This window comes from Triticum dicoccoides, chromosome 2A (genome assembly GCF_002162155.2).
Source record: "Triticum dicoccoides isolate Atlit2015 ecotype Zavitan chromosome 2A, WEW_v2.0, whole genome shotgun sequence".
Taxonomy (NCBI): domain Eukaryota; kingdom Viridiplantae; phylum Streptophyta; class Magnoliopsida; order Poales; family Poaceae; genus Triticum; species Triticum dicoccoides.
The window spans coordinates 549,013,822-549,035,259 of record NC_041382.1 but is presented as its reverse complement, the minus strand read 5'-3'; positions in this window follow the sequence as shown (position 1 = coordinate 549,035,259).

Sequence of the window (21,438 nt, the reverse complement as noted above, 5' to 3'; positions counted from 1 at the left end):
TTTTTGCCATGATCTTAAAGGAATAAAAGAAAAGAGAAAGAAATAAAAATAAACAAAGAGATCATGTGAGCCTTATGGAGAGTAATGAGCTCACATAGAAAAAGTATGATGAATAAAAGTTGTTGAGAGTTGACAAACATAGTTTTGGTCATCATTGCAATTAATAGGAAGTAATAAAGAAAGAGAGGTCTTCACATATAGATATACTTTCTTGGATATCTTTTATGATTGTGAGCACTCATTAAAATATGACATGCTAAAGAGTTGACGTTGGACAAGGAAGACAACGTAATGGGTTATGTTTTCTTAAATCTGAGATAAATTATATTGTCTTGGATCCTCCAACATGCTGAGCTTGCCTTTCCCCCTCATGCTAGCCAAATTCATTGCACCAAGTAGAGATACTACTTGTGCTTCCAAATGACCTTATACCAGTTTTTCCATAAGAGTCCACCATACCTACCTATGGATTGAGTTAGATACTCCAAGTAATTAAGTTGTCATCGGTGCAAGCAATAAAAATTGCTCTCTAAATATGTATGACTTATTAGTGTGGGATAAATAAGCTTTATACGATCGTGTGGTATGGAAGAAATAAAAGCGACAGACTGCATAATAAACGTCCATATCACAAGTGGCAATATAAAGTGACGTTCTTTCACATTAAGATTTTGTGCATCCAACCATAAAAGCGCATGACAACCTCTGCTTCCCTTTGCGAAGGGCCTATCTTTTACTTTTATCTCCCACTTTGCATAAGAGTCATGGTGATCTTCACCTTCCTTTTTACCTTTTATCCTTTGGCAAGCACGGTATGTTGGAAAGATCCAGGTATATATGGCTAATTGGATGTGAGTTTTCATGAACTATTATTGTTGACACTACCCTTGAGGTAAAACGTTGGGAGGCAAAATTATAAGCCCCTATCTTTCTTTGTGTCCGATTAAAACTCCATACCCATAAGTATTGCGTGAGTGTTAGAAATTATGAAAGACTATATGATAGTTGAGTGTGTGGACTTTCTGAAAAGCTCTTATACATTGACTCTTTCCTATGTTATGATAAATTGCAATTGCTTCAATGACTGAGATTATAGTTTGTTAGTTTTCAATGAAGTTTACGATTCATACTTGATATTGTGATTGAATTATTACTCTAGCATAAGAAATCATATGACAAGAATTATATAAGTTGTTGTTCTAAGAATGATCATGATGCCCTCATGTTCGTATTTTATTTTTATCGACAACTCTATCTCTAAACATGTGGACATATTTTTCGATTTCGGCTTTTCGCTGGAGGTCAAGCGAGGTCTAAGCTTGGGGGAGTTGATACGTCCATTTTGCATCATGCTTTTATATCGATATTTATTGCATTATGGGATGTTATTACACATTATGTCATAGTACTTATGCCTATTCTCTCTTATTTTACAAGGTTTACATAAAGAGGGAGAATGCCAACAGCTGGGATTCTGGGCTGGAGAAGGAGCAAATATTAGAGACCTATTCTGCACAGCTCCAAAAGTCCTGAAACTCCACGGAAGACGTTTTCCAAATATATAAAAAATACCGAGAGCAAGAACTTCACAAGGGTGGGGGCGCGCCCTACCCCCTGGGCGCGCCCCCTACCTCGTGGGCCCCCGGTGGCCCTCCGGTGACCATCTTCTGCTATATGAAGTCTTTCGATGGGAAAAAAAAATAAGAAGCCATCTTCTCGGATGAAACTCCGCCGCCATGAGGCGGAAACAATCTAGGGCTCTGGCAAAGTTGTTCTGCCGGGGAAACTTCCCTCCCGGAGGGGGAAATCATCGCCATCGTCATCACCAACGCAACTCTCATCGGGAGAGGGCAATTTCCATCAACATCTTCATCAGCACCATCTCCTCTCAAAACCCTAGTTCATCTCTTGTATCCAATTATTCTTGTCTCCAAGTCCGGGATTGGTGCTAGTAGGTTGCTAGTAGTGTTAATTACTCCTTGTAGTTGATGCTAGTTGGTTTAATTGGTGGAAGAACATATGTTTAGATCCTATATGCATATTAATACCCCTCTGATTATGAACATGTTTATGCTTTGTGAGTAGTTATGTTTGTTCCTGAGGACATGGGAGAAGTCTTGCTATTAGTAGTCATGTGAATTTGGTATTCGTTCGATATTTTGATGAGATGTATGTTGTCTCTCCTCTAGTGGTGTTATGTGAACGTCGACTACATGACACTTCACCATTATTTGGGCCTAGAGGAAGGCATTGGGAAGTAATAAGTAGATGATGGGTTGCTAGAGTGATAGAAGCTTAAACCCTAGTTTACGCGTTGCTTCGTAAGGGGCTGATTTGGATCCATATGTTTCATGCTATGGTTAGGTCTACCTTAATACTTTTGTTGTAGCTGCGGATGCTTGCAATAGAGGTTAACAATAAGTGGGATGCTTGTCCAAGTAAGGGCAGCACCCAAGCACCGGTCCACCCACATAACAAATTATCAAAGTACCGAACGCGAATCATATGAATGTGATGAAAACTAGCTTGACGATATTCCCATGTGTCCTCTGGAGCACTTTTCTCTATATAAGAGTTTGTCCAGGCTTGTCCTTTGCTAAAAAAAGGATTGGGCCACCTTGCTGCACTTTATTTACTTTTGTTACTTGTTGCTCGTTACAAATTATCCTCTCACAAAACTATCTGTTACCACTTATTTCAGTACTTGCAGAGAATACCTTGCTGGAAACTGCTTATCATTTCCTTCCGCTCCTCGTTGGGTTCTACACTCTTACTTATCGAAAGGACTATGATAGATCCCCTACACTTGTGGGTCATAAGGAGGTGGCAGGGCATGGTGTGCCAACTAGTCGGTCCGTCTCCCGTGTTCTACTCTTCCTCGCCGGAGACCGCACCTTCGTCTTAAACCCTGCCCCCGTACATGGAGATCGCAGATGGAGTACATCGGTCGCCGCCGTAGAATAGGTTTAGGGTCGGGTTTATTTTATTTTTTTGTCCTATAAAATTTCAAAATGTAATGAAAATCTGTCGTGTTTGCATTAATATTGGCCGGTATATATGAACTTTCACAATAATATAGTATATTGTAGGAGTACTAGCAAGATGCTCGTGCGTTGCACGGAACATCAAGATCTTGTGAGACAAAAGGATGAACGAGGGAAGCCCTTATCTGCAATTGTCATAGTTTCCTTCCTATCCGTTAGATATAAATCGGACGGCCTATATGCAGGATGGTAGGCACACCATCATCACCAACTCTGCTTTTTATTGAACCGAGACAAAGCTAACATGAGAAGTAAATAAACACATAGGGTATACGTACACAATTTACCTTAGGCACTCCAATAGTACGCCCACTACACATTCATGCATTTCACATCTTTCTACTTCTACGGGAACCTATGAAAGGGTTCACGTAAATTGTCTCTCTCTCTCGTCCCTGATTTTCATGGTGGTGGGCCCCTACCTCCCCCCAATCTACAATCAATAGCTCACACGTTTCACATTATGTTAATTACGTAACTGGGATTGCGTAGGTGTATAATACGTCTCCAACGTATCTATAATTTTTGATTGCTCCATGCTATTATATATTCTGTTTTGGATGTTTAATGGGCTTATTTATACAGTTCTATATTATTTTTGGGACTAACCTATTAACCGGAGGCCCAGCACAAATTGCTGTTTTTTTGCCTATTTCAGTGTTTCACAGAAAAAGATTATAAAACGGAGTCCAAACGGAATGAAACCTTCAAGACCGTGATTTTTGGAACAAACGTGATCTAGAGGACTTGGAGTGGACGTCAAGCAACCAACAAGGAAACCACGAGGCAGGGGGTGCGCCTACCCGCCCTGGGCACGCCCTCCACCATCGTGGGCCCCTCGTGGCTCCACTGACCTACTTCTTCCTCCTATATGTACCTACGTACCCTGAAAACATCGGGTAGCACCACGAAAACCTAATTCCACCACCGCAACCTTCTGTACCCATGAGATCCCATCTTGTGGCCTTTTCCGACGCTCCGCTAGAGGGGGTATTGATCACGGAGGGCTTCTACATCAACACCATAGCCTCTAAGATGATGTGTGAGTAGTTTACCTCAGACCTTCGGGTCTATAGTTATTAGCTATATGGATTCTTCTCTCTCTTTGGATCTCAATACAAAGTTCTCCTCGATTCTCTTGGAGATCTATTCGATGTAATCTTCTTTTGTGGTGTGTTTGTCGAGATCCGATGAATTATGGGTTTATGATCAAGATTATCTATGAACAATATTTGAATCTTCTCTGAATTATTTTATGTATGATTGGTTATCTTTGTAAGTCTCTTTGAATTTTCAGTTTGGTTTGGCCTACTAGATTGATCTTTCTTGCAATGGGAGAAGTGCTTAGCTTTGGGTTCAATCTTGCGGTGCTCGATCCCAGTGATAGTAGGGGAAACGACACGTATTGTATTGTTGCCATCGAGGATAAAAAGATGGGGTTTATATCATATTGCATGAGTTTATCCCTCTACATCATGTCATCTTGATTAAAGCGTTACTCCGTTCTTATGAACTTAATACTCTAGATGCATGCTGGATAGCGGTCGATGTGTGGAGTAATAGTAGTAAATGCAGGCAAGAGTCGGTCTACTTGTCACGGACGTGATGCCTATATACATGATCATACCTAGATATTCTCATAACTATGCTCAATTCTATCAATTGCTCGACAGTAATTTGTTCACCCACCATAATACTTATGCTATCTTGAGAGAAGCCACTAGTGAAACCTATGGTCCCCGGGTCTATTCTCCATCATATAAGTTTCTAATATATTTTATTTTGCAATCTTTACTTTCAATTTATATCTTATTATTATTATTATTATCTCTATCAGATCTCACTCTTGCAAGTGGTTGTGAAGGGATTGACAACCTCTTTATCGCATTGGTTGTGAGGTTCTTATTTGTTTGTGTAGGTACGAGGTGACTCGCACGTGGTCTCCTACTGGATTGATACCTTGGTTCTCAAAAACTAAGGGAAATACTTACGTTGCTTTGCCACATCACCCTTTCCTCTTCAAGGGAAAACTGTTGGGGAGCATAGTAATTTCAAAAAAAAAATTCCTACGCACACGCAAGATCATGGTGATGCATAGCAACGAGAGGGGAGAGTGTTGTCTACGTACCCTCGTAGACCGTAAGCGGAAGCGTTATATCAACGCGGTTGATGTAGTCGTACGTCTTCACGATCTGACCGATCCAAGTACTGAAAGCACGGCACCTCCGAGTTTTGCACACGTTCGGCTCGGTGACGTCCTCGCCTTCTCGATCCAGCAAGAGGGGCGAAGTAGTAGATGAGTTCCGGCAGCACGACGGCGTGGTGACGGTGTTGGTGAAGAACAATCTTCGCAGGGCTTTGCCTAAGCACTATGAAAACTATGACGGAGGATAAACTAGAGGGGACGGGGTTGCCGGCACACGGCTTGGTGTTTCTTGATGTGTCTTTGGTCCTAGCATTGCCCCTCTATTTATATGTTGAGCCCTGGGGTCGAAACTTGGAGCAAAAGCCTCCTCAAAGTTGGTTTTGCCCAAAATGCGAGAGTCCCACTCGGACTCCAAGACCAAACGCCACAAACCTTGGCGTCTGGCCCAGACGCCATGGGCCTCGGCGTCTGGCCCAGGGCCAGACGCCAGGGTCTCCGGCGTTTGGCCCCCTGGCCTCCGCAAAACTCCTTTTGCACCGACTTATAGCCCTGTGGGCCTGACCCCTTGGCCTAACCATATCATCCAATATATGAATCTTTACCTCCGGAGCTCCTCGTCATGTCCGTGATCTCATCCGGGACTCCGAACAACATTCGGTCACCAACATACATAACTCATAGTACTATATCGTCAACGAACGTTAAGCGTGCGGACCCTACAGGTTCGAGAACTATGTAGACATGACCGAGACACCTCTCTTGTCAATAAACAATAGCGGGACCTGGATGCCCATATTGGCTCCTACATATTCTATGAAGATCTTTATCGGTCAGACCGCATAACAACATATGTTGTTCCCTTTGTCATCGGTATGTTACTCGCACGAGATTCGATCGTCGGTATCTCAATACCTAGTTCAATCTCGTTACCGGCAAGTCTCTTTACTCGTTCCATAATACATCGTCTCACAACTAACTCATTAGTTACAATGCTTGCAAGGCTTAAGTGATGTGCATTACCGAGAGGGCCCAGAGATACCTCTCCGACAATCGGAGTGACGAATCCTAATCTCGAAATACGCCAACCCAACAAGTACCTTCGGAGACACCTGTAGAGCACCTTTATAATCACCCAGTTACGTTATGACGTTTGGTAGCACACAAAGTGTTCCTCCGATAAACGGGAGTTGCATAATCTCATAGTCATAGGAACATGTATAAGTCATGAAGAAAGCAATAGCAGAATACTAACGATCGGGTGCTAAGCTAACGGAATGGGTCAAGTCAATCACATCATTCTCCTAATGATGTGATCCCGTTAATCAAATGACAACACATGTCTATGGCTAGGAAACATAACCATCTTTGATCAACGAGCTAGTCAAGTAGAGGCATACTAGTGACACTCTGTTTGTCTATATATTCACACATGTATCATGTTTCCGGTTAATACAATTCTAGCATGAATAATAAACATTTATCATGAAATAAGGAAATAAATAATAACTTTATTATTGCCTCTAGGGCATATTTCCTTCAAAAACCAACGCATGCTCAAGAGGTAGCAAGAAGGATTTCTCACGCCGTTTCCGGGGAGATCTAATCCAAGTCAAGACATACCAAGTACCCATCACAACTCTTACCCTTCGCATTACATTATTTGCCATTTGCCTCTCGTTTTCCTCTCCCCCACTTCACCCTTGCCGTTTTATTCGCCCTCTTTTCCTTTCGCCCTCTCTTTCTGTTCGCTTTTTCTTTGCTTGTTTTCTTGTGTGTTGGATTGCTTGCTTGTCACGATGGCTCAGGATAATACTAAATTGTGTGTCTTTGCCAATACCAACAATAATGATTTTATTAGAACTCCAATTGATCCTGTTGCCGATGCTGAATCTTGTGAAATTAATACTGCTTTGCTGAATCTTGTCATGAAAGATCCGTTTTATGGCCTTCCTAGTGAAGATGCCGCTACGCATCTAAACAACTTTGTTGATTTTTCTGATATGCAAAAGAAGAAAGATGTGGATAATGATATTGTTAAACATAAGCTCTTTCCGTTTTTGCTTAGAGAGCATGCTAAAGGTTGGTTTTCGTCTTTGCCTAAAAATAGTATTGATTCATGGAATAAGTGCAAAGATGCTTTTATCTCTAAATATTTTCCTCCCACTAAGATCATCTCTCTTAGAAACGATATTATGAATTTTAAGCAACTTGATCATGAACATGTTGCACAATCTTGGGAGAGGATGAAATTAATGATACATAATTGCCCTACACATGGATTGAATTTATGGATGATTATACAAAAAATTTATGCCGGATTTAATTTTGCTTCTAGAAATCTTATAGATTCGGCCACGGGAGGCACTTTTATGGAAATCACTTTAGGAGAATCTACTAAACTCCTAGATGATATTATGGTTAATTATTATCAATGGCACACCGAAAGATCTACTAGTAAAAAAGTTCATGCGATTGAAGAGATTAATGTTTTGAGTGGAAAGATGGATGAACTTATGAATTTTTTTGCTAATAATCGTGCTCCTACTGATCCAAATGATATGCCTTTGTCTACTTTGATTGAGAATAATAATGAATCTATGGATGTGAATTTTGTTGGTAGGAACAATTTTGGTATTAACGCGTATAGAGATAATTTTAATTCTAGGCCATTTCCTAGTAATTCATCTAATAGTTATGGTAATTCCTACAACAATTCTTATGGAAATTATAATAAGATGCCCTTTGATTTTGAATCTAGTATTAAATAATTTATTAGTTCGCAAAAGAGTTTCAATGCTTTGATTGAAGAAAAATTGCTTAAGATTGATGAGTTGGCTAGATACATGGATAGAATTTCTGTTGATGTTGATTCTTTGAAACTTAGATCTATTCCACCTAATCATGATATCAATGAGTCTCTCAAAGCCATGAGAATTTCCATTGATGAGTGCAAAGAAAGAACCGCTAGGATGCGTGCTAAGAAAGATTGCTTTGTGAAGGCGTGTTCTTCTAGTTTTTATGAGAATAAAGATGAAGATCTAAAAGTAATTGATAATTATGGGACTGGAGATGAGTCAACTTTAGTTAGAAGGCGTCCCAGAAAAATCGCACTTTTCACATCTTGATGCAAAAATTGGTAAAAGTGGGATTTAAGAGGTTAAAACTTTAGATAGCAACGAACCCACTATCTTGGATTTCAAGGAATTTAATTATGATAATTGCTCTTTGATAGATTGTATTTACTTGTTGTATTCCGTGCTAAATTCTCCTCATGCTTATAGTCAAAATAAAGCTTTTACTAAACATATCGTTGATGCTTTGATGCAATCTTATGAAGAAAAACTTGAGTTGGAAGTTTCTATCCCTAGAAAACTTTATGATTAGTGGGAACCTACGATTTAAATAAAAATTAAAGATCATGAATGCTATGCTTTGTGTGATTTGGGTGCTAGTGTTTCCACGATCCCAAAAACTTTGTGTGATTTGCTAGGTTTCCGTGAATTTGATGATTGCTCTTTAAACTTGCACCTTGCAGATTCCACTATTAAAAGACCTATGGGAAGAATTAATGATGTTCTTATTGTTGCAAATAGGAATTTTGTGCCCGTGGATTTCATTATTCTTGATATAGATTGCAATCCTTCATGTCTTATAATTCTTGGTAGACCTTTCCTTAGAACGATTGGTGCAATTATTGATATGAAGGAAGGGAATATTAGATTCCAATTTCTGATAAGGAAAGGCATGGAACACTTCCCTAGAAAGAAAATTAAGTTACCATATGAATCTATTATGAGAGCCACTTATGGATTGCATACCAAAGATGGCAATACCTAGTTCTATGTTCGCTTTTATGCCTAGCTAGGGGCGTTAAACGATAGCGCTTGTTGGGAGGCAACCCAATTTTATTTTTGTTCCTTGCTTTTTGTTCTTGTTTAGTAATAAATAATTTATATATCCTCTGTTTTGGTTGTGTTTTTGTGTTTAATTAGTGTTTGTGCCAAGTAGAACTGTTGGGAAGACTTGGTGAAAGTCTTTTTGATCTTGCTATAAAAAACAGAAACTTTAGCGCTCACGAGAATTCTGCCATTTTTTATTGCAGAGTGCTATTTAGTTAATTATTTTTGAAGATGATTAATAGATAAATTCCTCAAGTCCAGAAATTTATTTTAGAATTTTTGGGGCTCCAGAAGTTTGCGTCAGTTACAGATTACTACAGCCTGTTCTGTTTTTGACAGATTCTGTTTTTCGTGTGTTGTTTGCTTATTTTGATGAATCTATGGCTAGTAATGGAGTTTATAAACCAGATAAAAGTTGGAATACAGTAGGTTTAACACCAATATAAATAAATAATGAGTTAATTACAGTACCTTGAAGTGGTGTTTTGTTTTCTTTCGCTAATGGAGCTCACGATATTTTCTGTTAAGTTTTGTGTTGTGAAGTTTTCAAGTTTTGGGTAAGGATTTGATGGATTATGGAACAAGGAGTGGCTAGAGCCTAAGCTTGGGGATGTCCAAGGCACCCCAAGGTAAAATCCAAGGACACCAAAAAGCCTAAGCTTGGGGATGCCCCGGAAGGCATCCCCTCTTTTGTCTTCGTTCTTCGGTAACTTTACTTGGAGCAATATTTTTATTCACCACATGATATGTGTTTTGCTTGGAGCATCTTGTATGATTTGAGTCTTTGATTTTTAGTTTACCACAATCATCCTTTCTATACACACCTTTTGATAGAGACACACATGAATCGGAATTTATTAGAATACTCTATGTGCTTCACTTATATCTTTTGACCTATATAGTTTTTGCTCTAGTGCTTCACTTATATCTTTTAGAGCACGGTGGCGATTCCATTTTATAGAAATAATTGATCTCTCATGCTTCACTTATATTATTTTGAGAGTCCTTTAGAACAGCATGGTAATTTTCTTTTGATATTATAAAAAAACTTTCATATAAGTGCATTGAATACTAAGAGAAGTTTGATACTTGATGATTGTTTTGAGATATGGAGATAGTGATATTAAAGTTATGCTAGTTGAGTAGTTGTGAATTTGAGAAATACTTGTGTTGAAATTTGCAAGTCCCGTAGCATGCACGTATGGTAAACATTGTGTAACAAATTTGAAATATAAGGTTATTTGATTGTCTTCCTTATGCGTGGCGGTCGAGGACGAGCGATGGTCTTTTCCTACCAATCTATCCCCCTAGGAGCATGCGCGTAATACTTGGTTTTTGATGACTTGTAGATTTTTGCAATAATAATGTGAGTTCTTTATGACTAATGTTGAGTCCATGGATTATACACACTCTCACCCTTCCATCATTGCTAGCACTACTAGGAAAAGGGCGATAGATGATATGGCCACCAATAGCGCACCAGACATGTGGTGCGCCATTAGTATATACTAATGGCGCACCATGTGTAGGTGCGCCATTAGTGTCCAAATACTAATGGCGCACCACATCCACGTTGCGCCATTAGTAACAAAAAAATTCAATTTTTTCAAAACTAGTAATGGCGCACCAGTGGATAGTGCGCCATTACTAGTTAAACTAGTAATGGCGCACCACATCCACGGTGCGCCACTAGTAAATTTTTTTCAATTTAATTATTTATTTCTTCAAAACTAGTAATGGCGCACCAGTGGACAGTGCGCCATTACTAGTTAAAACTAGTAATGGCGCACTGTCAACGGGTGCGCCATTACTATGTTTTTTTCAAAAAAAATTCAGAATTTGTATTTTTTTCAAAACTAGTAATGACGCACCGTGGGTGTGGTGCGCCATTACTAGTTTAACTAGTAATGGCACACCACTCCCATGGTGCGCCATTACTAGTTTAACTAGTAATGGCACACCACTCCCATGGTGCTCCATTACTAACTTGGCCCAAAACTTCCACCGAATGCACCCCCCTCCTCGTGGACTACCTTTTCAGTTAAAAAAAAAAGAAATTGATGGAAATGTCAAAAAAATAAAAGAAAATAAGTTTCCCATGTGATATGTGGTCTAGTTGTTGGGAAAATTTACAAATATGAATTTCGACTTTATTTGCAAAATCTCTTTGGAATTTGTAAAATGGGCATAACTTTATTATTGCCTCTAGGGAATATTTCCTTCAGTCTCCCACTTGCACTAGAGTCAATAATCTAGTTCACATTGCCATGTGATTTAACATCAATAGTTCACATCTTTATGTGATTAGTTCACATGTCCATGTGACTAACACCCAAAGGGTTTACTAGAGTCAATAATCTAGTTCACATCATTATGTGATTAACACCCAAAGAGTACTAAGGTGTGATCATGTTTTGCTTGTGAGATAACTTTAGTCAATGGGTCTGTTATATTCAGATCCGTAAGTATTTTGCAAATATCTATGTCAACAATGCTCTGCACGAAGCTACTCTAGCTAATTGCTCCCACTTTCAATATGTATCAAGATCGAGACTTAGAGTCATCCAGATCGGTGTCAAAAATTTGTATCGACGTAACCCTTTACGATGAACCATTTTGTTACGTCCATAATCGAGAAACATATCCTTATTTCACTAAGGATAATTTTGACCGCTATCCAGTGATCTACTTCCTAGATCACTATTGTACTCCCTTGCCAAAATTAGTGTAGGGTATTACAATAGATCTGGTACACAGCATGGCATTCTTTATAGAACCTATGGCCAAGGCATAGGGAATGACTTTCATTCTATTTCTATCTTCTGCCGTGGTCGGGTTTTGAGTCTTACTCAATTTCACACCTTGTAACACAGGCAAGAACTCTTTCTTTGACTGTTCCATTTTGAACTACTTCAAAATCTTGTCAAGGTATGTACTCATTGAAAAACTTATCAAGCATCTTGATCTATCTCTATAGATCTTGATGGTTAATATGTAAGCAGCTTCACCGAGGTCTTTCTTTGAAAAACTCCTTTCAAACACTCATTTATGCTTTGCAGAATAATTCTACATTATTTCCGATAAACAATATGTCATTCACATATACTTATCAGAAATGATGTAGTGCTCCCACTCACTTTCTTGTAAATACAGGCTTCATCGCAAGTCTGTATAAAACTATATGCTTTGATCAACTTATAAAAGCGTGTATTCCAACTCTGAGATGTTTGCACCAGTCCATAGATGGATCGCTGGAGCTTGCATATTTTGTTAGCACCTTTAGGATTGACAAAACCTTCTGGTTGCATCATATACAACTCTTTTTTAAGAAATCCATTAAGGATTGCAGTTTTGTTATCCATTTGCCAAATTTCATAAACTATGGCAATTGCTAACATGATTCGGACAGACTTTAAGCATCGATACAAGTGAGAAAATCTCATCATCATCAACACCTTGAACTTTGTCAAAAACCTTTTTCGACAAGTCTAGCTTTGTAGATAGTAACACTACTATCAGTGTCCATCTTCCTCTTGAAGATCCATTTATTTTCTATGGCTTGCCGGTCAACGGACAAGTCAACCAAGGTCCATACTTTGTTCTCATACATGGATCCTATCTCAGATTGCATGGCCTCAAACCATTTCGCGGAGTCTGGGCTCATCATCGCTTCCTCATAGTTTGTAGGTTCGTCATGGTCAAGTAACATGACCTCCGGAACAGGATTACCGTACCACTCTGGTGCGGATCTCACTCTGGTTTACCTACGAGGTTCGGTAGTAACTTGATCTGAAGTTACATGATCATCATCATTAGCTTCCTCACTAATTGGTGTAGTAGTCACAGGAACAGATTTCTATGATGAACTACTTTCCAATAAGGGAGCAGGTACAGTTACCTCATCAAGTTCTACTTTCCTTCCACTCACTTCTTTCGAGAGAAACTCCTTCTCTAGAAAGGATCCATTATAAGCAACGAATGTCTTGCCTTAGGATCTGTGATAGAAGGTGTACCCAACAGTCTCCTTTGGGTATCCTATGAAGACATATTTCTCCGATTTGGGTTTGATCTTATCCGGATGAAACTTTTTCATATAAACATCACAACCCCAAACTTTAAGAAACAACAACTTTGGTTTCTTGCTAAACCACAGTTCATATAGTGTCCTCTCAACGGATTTAGATGGTGCCCTATTTTACATGAATGCAGCCGTCTCTAATGCATAACCCCAAAATGATAGTGGTAAATCGGTAAGAAACATCATAGACTGCACTATATCCAATAAAGTACGGTTATGACGTTCGGACACACCATTATGCTGTGGTGTTCTAGGTGGCGTGAGTAGTGAAACTATTTCACATTGTTTTAACTGAAGACCAAACTCGTAACTCAAATATTTGTCTCCGTGATCATATCGTAGAAACTTCATTTTCTTGTCACGATGATTTTACACTTCACTCTGAAATTATATGAACTTTTCAAATGTTTCAGACTTCTGTTTCATTAAGTAGATATACCCATATCTGCTCAAATCATCTGTGAAGGTCAGAAAATAATGATACTTGTCGCGAGCCTTAATATTTATCGGACCACATACATCGGTATGTATGATTTCCTACAAATCTGTTGCTCGCTTCATTGTTCCGGAGAACGGAGTTTTAGTCATCTTGCCCATGAGGCATGGTTCGCAAGCATCAAGTGATTCATAATCAAGTGATTCCAAAATCCCATCAGCATGGAGTTTCTTCATGCGCTTTACACCAATATGACATAAATGGCAGTGCCACAAATAAGTTGCACTATCATTATTAACTTTGCATCTTTTGGCTTCAATATTATGAATATGTGTATCACTACGATCGAGATCCAACAAACCATTTTCGTTGGTGTGTATGACCATAGAAGGTTTTATTCATATAAACAGAACAACAATTTATTCTCTTACTTAAATGAATAACCGTATTGCAATGAACATGATCAAATCATATTCATGCTCAACGCAAACACCAAATAACACTTATTTAGGTTCAACACTAAACCCAAAAGTATAGGGAGTGTGCGATGATGATCATATCAATCTTGAAACCACTTCCAACACACATCGTCACTTCACCCTTAACTAGTCTCTGTTCATTCCGCAACTCCCGTTTCGAGTTACTACTCTTAGCAACTGAACCAGTACCAAATACCGAGGGGTTGCTACGAACACTAGTAAAGTACACATCAATAACATGTATATCAAAATATACCTTTGTTCACTTTGCCATCCTTCTTATCCGCCAAATACTTGGGGAACTTCCGCTTCCCGTGACCAGTCCCTTTGCAGTAGAAGCACTTAGTCTCAGGCTTAGGTCCAGACTTGGGCTTCTTCACTTGAGCAGCAACTTGCTTGCCGTTCTTCTTGAAGTTCCCCTTCTATCCCTTTGCCCTTTTCTTGAAACTAGTGGTCTTGTTAACCATCAACACTTGATGTTTTTCTTGATATCTACCTTCGTCCATTTCAGCATCACGAAGAGCTTGGGAATTGTTTCTGTTATCCCTTGCATATTATAGTTCATCACGAAGTTCTACTAACTTGGTGATGGTGACTAGAGAATTCTGTCAATCACTATTTTATCTAGAAGATTAACTCCCACTTGATTCAAGCGATTGTAGTACCCAGACAATCTGAGCACATGCTCACTACTTCAGCTATTCTCCTCCATCTTTTAGCTATATAACTTGTTGGAGACTTCATATCTCTCAACTCGGGTATTTTCTAGAAATATTAACTTCAACTCCTGGAACATCTCATATGGTCCATGACGTTCAAAACGTCTTTGAAGTCCCGATTCTAAGCCATTAAGCATGGTGCACTTAACTATCAAGTAGTCATCATATTGAGCTAGCCAAACGTTCAAAACGTCTGCATCTGCTCCTGCAATAGGTCTCTCACCTAGCGGTGCATCAAGGACATAATTCTTCTGTGCATCAATGAGGATAAACCTCAGATCACGGATACAATCCACATCATTGCTACTAACATCTTTCAACATAATTTTCTCTAGGAACATATCAAAATAAACATATGAAAGCAACAACGCGAGCTATTGATCTACAACATAGATATGCTAATACTACCAGGACTAAGTTCATGATAAATTAAAGTTCAATTAATCATATTACTTAAGATCTCCCACTTAGATAGACATCCCTCTAATCTTCTAAGTGATCACGTGATCCATATGTTGGGGAACGTTGCAGAAAACAAAAAAAAATTCCTACTCGTTTCACCAAGATCCATCTAGGAGTTCATCTAGCAACGAGTCATCAGATGCATCTACATACCTTTGTAGATCGCGCGCGGAAGCGTTCAAGGAACGGGGATGAAGTAGTCGTACACGACGTGATTCAACCCACCGGAGATCCTAGCACCGAACGGACGGCACCTCCGCGTTCAACACACGTACGGCAGCGTAACGTCTCCTTCTTCTTGATCCAACAAGAGGGAGGAAGAGGTTGAGGAAGATGGCTCCAGCAGCAGCACGACGGCGTGGTGATGGTGGAGCTGCAGAACTCCGTCAGGGCTTCGCCAAGCACTATGGAGGAGGAGGAGGTGTTGGAGAGGGAGAGGGAGGCAACCAAAGGCGTGTGAGAAAAGCCCTCCTATCCCCACTATATATAGGAGGGCCAAAGGGGGGGCGCCGGCCCTAGGAGATCTAATCTCCTAGGGGGGGAGGCGGCCAAGGGGAGGTTTCCCTCCCCCCAAGGCACCTAGGGGAGCCTTCCACAATTGGGACTCTTCCCTTTTGGGAAACCCTAGGCGCATGGGCCCTTGGGGCTGGTTCCCTTGGCCCATGTAGGCCAAGGTGCGACCCCTACAGCCCATGTGGCCCCCACGGGGCAGGTGGCCCCACCCTGTGGGCCCCCGGGACCCCTCCGGTGGTCCCGGTACAATACCGATAACCTCGAAACTTGTCCCGATGGCCGAAACAGCACTTCCTATATATAATTCTTTACCTCCGGACCATTCCGGAACTCCTCGTGACATCCGGGATCTCATCCGGGACTCCGAACAACATTCGGGTTACTGCATATACATATCCCTACAACCCTAGCGTCACCGAACCTTAAGTGTGTAGACCCTACGGGTTCGGGAGACAGGCAGACATGACCGAGACGACTCTCCGGTCAATAACCAACAGCGGGATCTGGATACCCATGTTGGCTCCCACATGCTCCATGATGATCTCATCGGATGAACCACGATGTCGAGGATTCAATCAACCCCGTATGCAATTCCCTTTGTCAATCGATATGTTACTTGCCCCAGATTCGATCGTCGGTATCCCAATACCTCGTTCAATCTCGTTATCGGCAAGTCACTTTACTCGTACCGTAATGCATGATCCCGTGACCAGACACTTGGTCACTTTGAGCTCATTATGATGATGCATTACCGAGTGGGCCCAGTGATACCTCTCCGTCATACGGAGTGACAAATCCCAGTCTTGATCCGTGTCAACCCAACAGACACTTTCGGAGATACCCGTAGTCTACCTTTATAGTCACCCAGTTACGTTGTGACGTTTGGTATACCCAAAGCACTCCTACAGTATCCGGGAGTTACACGACCTCATGGTCTAAGGAAAAGATACTTGACATTGCAAAACTCTAGCAAACGAACTACACGATCTTTATGCTATGTTTAGGATTGGGTCTTGTCCATTACATCATTCTCCTAATGATGTGATCCCGTTATCAATGACATCCAATGTCCATAGTCAGGAAACCATGACTATCTATTGATCAACGAGCTAGTTAACTAGAGGCTTACTAGGGACATGTTGGTGTCTGTTATTCACACATGTATTACGATTTCCGGATAATACAACTATAGCATGAATAAAGACAATTATCATGAACAAGGAAATATAATAATAATGTTTTTATTATTGCCTCTAGGGCATATTTCCAACAGTCTCCCACTTGCACTAGAGTCAATAATCTAGTTACATTGTAATGAATCGAACACCCATGGAATTCTGGTGTTGATCATGTTTTGCCCAAGGGAGAGGTTTAGTCAACGGATCTGCTACATTCAGGTCCGTATGTACTTTACAAATATCTATGTCTCCATCTTGAACATTTTCACGAATGGAGTTGAAGCGACGCTTGATGTGCCTTGTCTTCTTGTGAAACCTAGGCTCCTTGGCAAGTGCAATAGCTCCAGTGTTGTCACAAAAGAGTTTGATTGGCCCCGACGCATTGGGTATGACTCCTAGGTCGATGATGAACCCCTTCACCCAAATTGCTTCATGTGCTGCCTCCGAGGCTGCCATGTACTCCGCTTCACATGTAGATCCCGCCACGACGCTCTGCTTGCAACTGCACCAGCTTACTGCCCCACCATTCAAAATATACACGTATCCAATTTGTGACTTAGAGTCATCCAGATCTGTGTCGAAGCTAGCGTCGACGTAACCCTTTACGACGAGCTCTTCGTCACCTCCATAAACGAGAAACATTTGCCTAGTCCTTTTCAGGTACTTCAGGATATTCTTGACCGCTGTCCAGTGTTCCTTGCCGGGATTACTTTGGTACCTTCCTACCAAACTTACGGCAAGATTTACATCAGGTCTGGTACACAGCATGGCATACATAATAGAACCTATGGCTGAGGCATAGGGGATGACACTCATCTCTTCTATATCTTCTGCCGTGGTCGGACATTGAGCTAAGCTCAATTTCACACCTTGCAACACAGGTAAGAACCCCTTCTTAGACTGATCCATATTGAACTTCTTCAATATCTTATCAAGGTATGTGCTTTGTGAAAGACCTATGGGGCGTCTCGATCTATCCCTATAGATTTTGATGCCTAATATATAAGCAGCTTCCCCAAGGTCCTTCATTGAAAAACTCTTATTCAAGTAGGCCTTGATGCTGTCCAAGAGTTCTATATCATTTCCCATCAAAAGTATGTCATCTACATATAGTATGAGAAATGCTATAGAGCTCCCACTCACTTTCTTGTAAACACAGGCTTCTCCATAAGTCTGCGTAAACCCAAACGCTTTGATCATCTCATCAAAGCGAATGTTCCAACTCCGAGATGCTTGCACCAGCCCATAAATCGAGCGTTGGAGCTTGCACACTTTGTCAGCATTCTTGGGATCGACAAAACCTTCCGGCTGCATCATATACAATTCTTCCTTAAGGAAACCATTAAGGAATGCCATTTTGACGTCCATTTTCCATATCTCATAATCGTAGAATGCGGCAATTGCTAACATGATTCGGACGGACTTTAGCTTCGCTACCGGTGAGAAAGTCTCATCGTAGTCAACCCCTTGAACTTGTCGATAACCCTTAGCGACAAGCCGAGCTTTATAGATGGTCACATTACCATCTGCGTCTGTCTTCTTCTTAAAGATCCATTTATTCTCTATGGCTCGCTGTTCAACGGGCAAGTCGGTCAAAGTCCATACTTCGTTTTCATACATGGATCCTATCTCGGATTTCATGGCTTCCAGCCATTTGTCGAAATCCGGGCCCGCCATCGCTTCTTCATAGTTCGAAGGTTCACCGTTGTCTAACAACATGATTTCCAAGACAGGTTTGCCGTACCACTCTGGTGCGGAACGTGTCCTTGTGGACCTTCGAATTTTAGTAGGAGCTTGATCATAAGTACCTTGATCATTATCATTAACTTCCTCTCTAGTCGGTGCTGGCACCTCAGGAACATTTTCTTGAGTTGCGCCATTTTCCGGTTCAAGAGGTAATACTTCATCAACTTCTACTTTCCTCCCACTTACTTCTTTCGAGAGAAACTCCTTCTCTAGAAAGGATCCATTCTTGGCAACAAAGACTTTGCCTTCGGATCTGAGGTAGAATGTATACCCAATAGTTTCTTTAGGGTATATCCTATGAAGACGCATTTTTCTGACTTGGGTTCGAGCTTTTCAAGTTGAAGTTTCTTGACATAAGCATCGCATCCCCAAACTTTTAGAAACGACAGCTTAGGTTTCTTCCCAAACCATAATTCATACGGTGTCGTTTCAACGGATTTCGACGGAGCCCTATTTAAAGTGAATGTGGCAGTCTCTAAAGCATAGCCCCAAAAAGATAGCGGTAAATCGGTAAGAGACATCATAGATCGCACCATATCTAATAGAGTGCGATTACGATGTTCGGACACACCGTTACGCTGAGGTGTTCCAGGCGGCGTGAGTTGTGAAACTATTCCACATTTTCTTAAGTGTGTGCCAAATTCGTGACTCAAGTATTCTCCTCCACGATCTGATCGTAGAAACTTGATTTTCCTGTCACGTTGATTCTCAACCTCACTCTGAAATTCCTTGAACTTTTCAAAGGTTTCAGACTTGTGTTTCATTAAGTAGACATACCCATATCTACTCAAGTCATCAGTGAGGGTGAGAACATAACGATAGCCACCGCGAGCCTCAACACTTATTGGACCGCACACATCTGTATGTATGATTTCCAATAAGTTGGTTGCTCGCTCCATTGTTCCTGAGAACGGAGTCTTGGTCATTTTACCCATGAGGCATGGTTCGCACGTGTCAAATGATTCATAATCAAGAGACTCTAAAAGTCCATCTGCATGGAGCTTCTTCATGCGTTTGACACCTATGTGACCAAGGCGGCAGTGCCACAAGTATGTGGGACTATCATTATCAACCTTACATCTTTTGGTATTCACACTATGAACATGTGTAGCATTACGCTCGAGATTCATTAAGAATAAACCATTCACCATAGGAGCATGACCATAAAACATATCTCTCATATAAATAGAATAACCATTATTCTCGGATTTAAATGAGTAGCCATCTCGAATTAAACGAGATCCCGATACAATGTTCATGCTCAAAGGTGGCACTAAATAACAATTATTGAGGTTTAAAACTAATCCCGTAGGTAAATGAAGAGGCAGTGTGCCGACGGCGATCACATCGACCTTGGAACCATTCCCGACGCGCATCGTCACCTCGTCCTTCGCCAGTCTCCTCTTATTCCGCAGCTCCTGCTTTGAGTTACAAATGTGAGCAACTGCACCGGTATCAAATACCCAAGAGCTACTACGAGTACTGGTAAGGTACACATCAGTTACATGTATATCACATATACCTTTTATTTTGCCGGCCTTCTTGTCCGCTAAGTATTTGGGGCAATTCCGCTTCCAGTGACCACTTCCCTTGCAATAAAAACACTCAGTCTCGGGCTTGGGTCCATACTTTGGCTTCTTCCCAGCAGCTTGCTTGCCGGGCGCGGCAACTTCCTTGCCGTCCTTCTTGAAGTTCTTTTTACCCTTACCCTTCTTGAACTTAGTGGTTTTATTCACCATCAACACTTGATGTTCCTTCTTGACTTCTACCTCTGCTGATTTCAGCATAGCAAATACTTCTGGAATGGTCTTTTCCATCCCCTGCATATTGAAGTTCATCACAAAGCTCTTGTAGCTCGGTGGAAGCGACTGGAGGATTCTATCAATGACCGCATCATCTGGGAGATTAACTCCCAGCTGAGTCAAGCGGTTATGCAACCCAGACATAGTGAGTATGTGCTCACTGACAGAACTGTTTTCCTCCATCTTACAGCTGAAGAATTTGTCGGAGACTTGATATCTCTCGACCCGGGCATGAGCTTGAAAAACCATTTTCAGCTCTTCGAACATCTCATATGCTCCGTGTCTCTCAAAACGTTTTTGGAGCCCCGGCTCTAAGCTGTAAAGCATGCCGCACTGAACGAGGGAGTAGTCATCGGTACGTGCCTGCCAAGCGTTCATAACATCTTGTTCAGCAGGGAGGACAGGTGCGTCACCCAGCGGTGCTTGTAGGACATAATCTTTCTTGGCAGCTGTGAGGATGATCCTCAGGTTCCGGACCCAGTCCGTGTAGTTGCTGCCATCGTCTTTCAGCTTGGTTTTCTCTAGGAACGCGTTGAAGTTGAGGACTACGTTGGCCATTTGATCTACAAGACATATTGTAAATATTTTAGACTAAGTTCATGATAATTAAGTTCATGTAATCAAATTATTTAATGAACTCCCATTTAGATAGACATCCCTCTTCTAGTCATCTAAGTATAACATGATCCGAGTTAACTAGGCCGTGTCCGATCATCACGTGAGACGGACTAGTCAACGTCGGTGAACATCTTCATGTTGATCGTATCTTCTATACGACTCATGCTCGACCTTTCGGTCTTCTGTGTTCCGAGGCCATGTCTGTACATGCTAGGCTCGTCAAGTCAACCTAAGTGTTTGCATGTGTAAATCTGTCTTACACCCGTTGTATGTGAACGTTAGAATCTATCACACCCGATCATCACGTGGTGCTTCGAA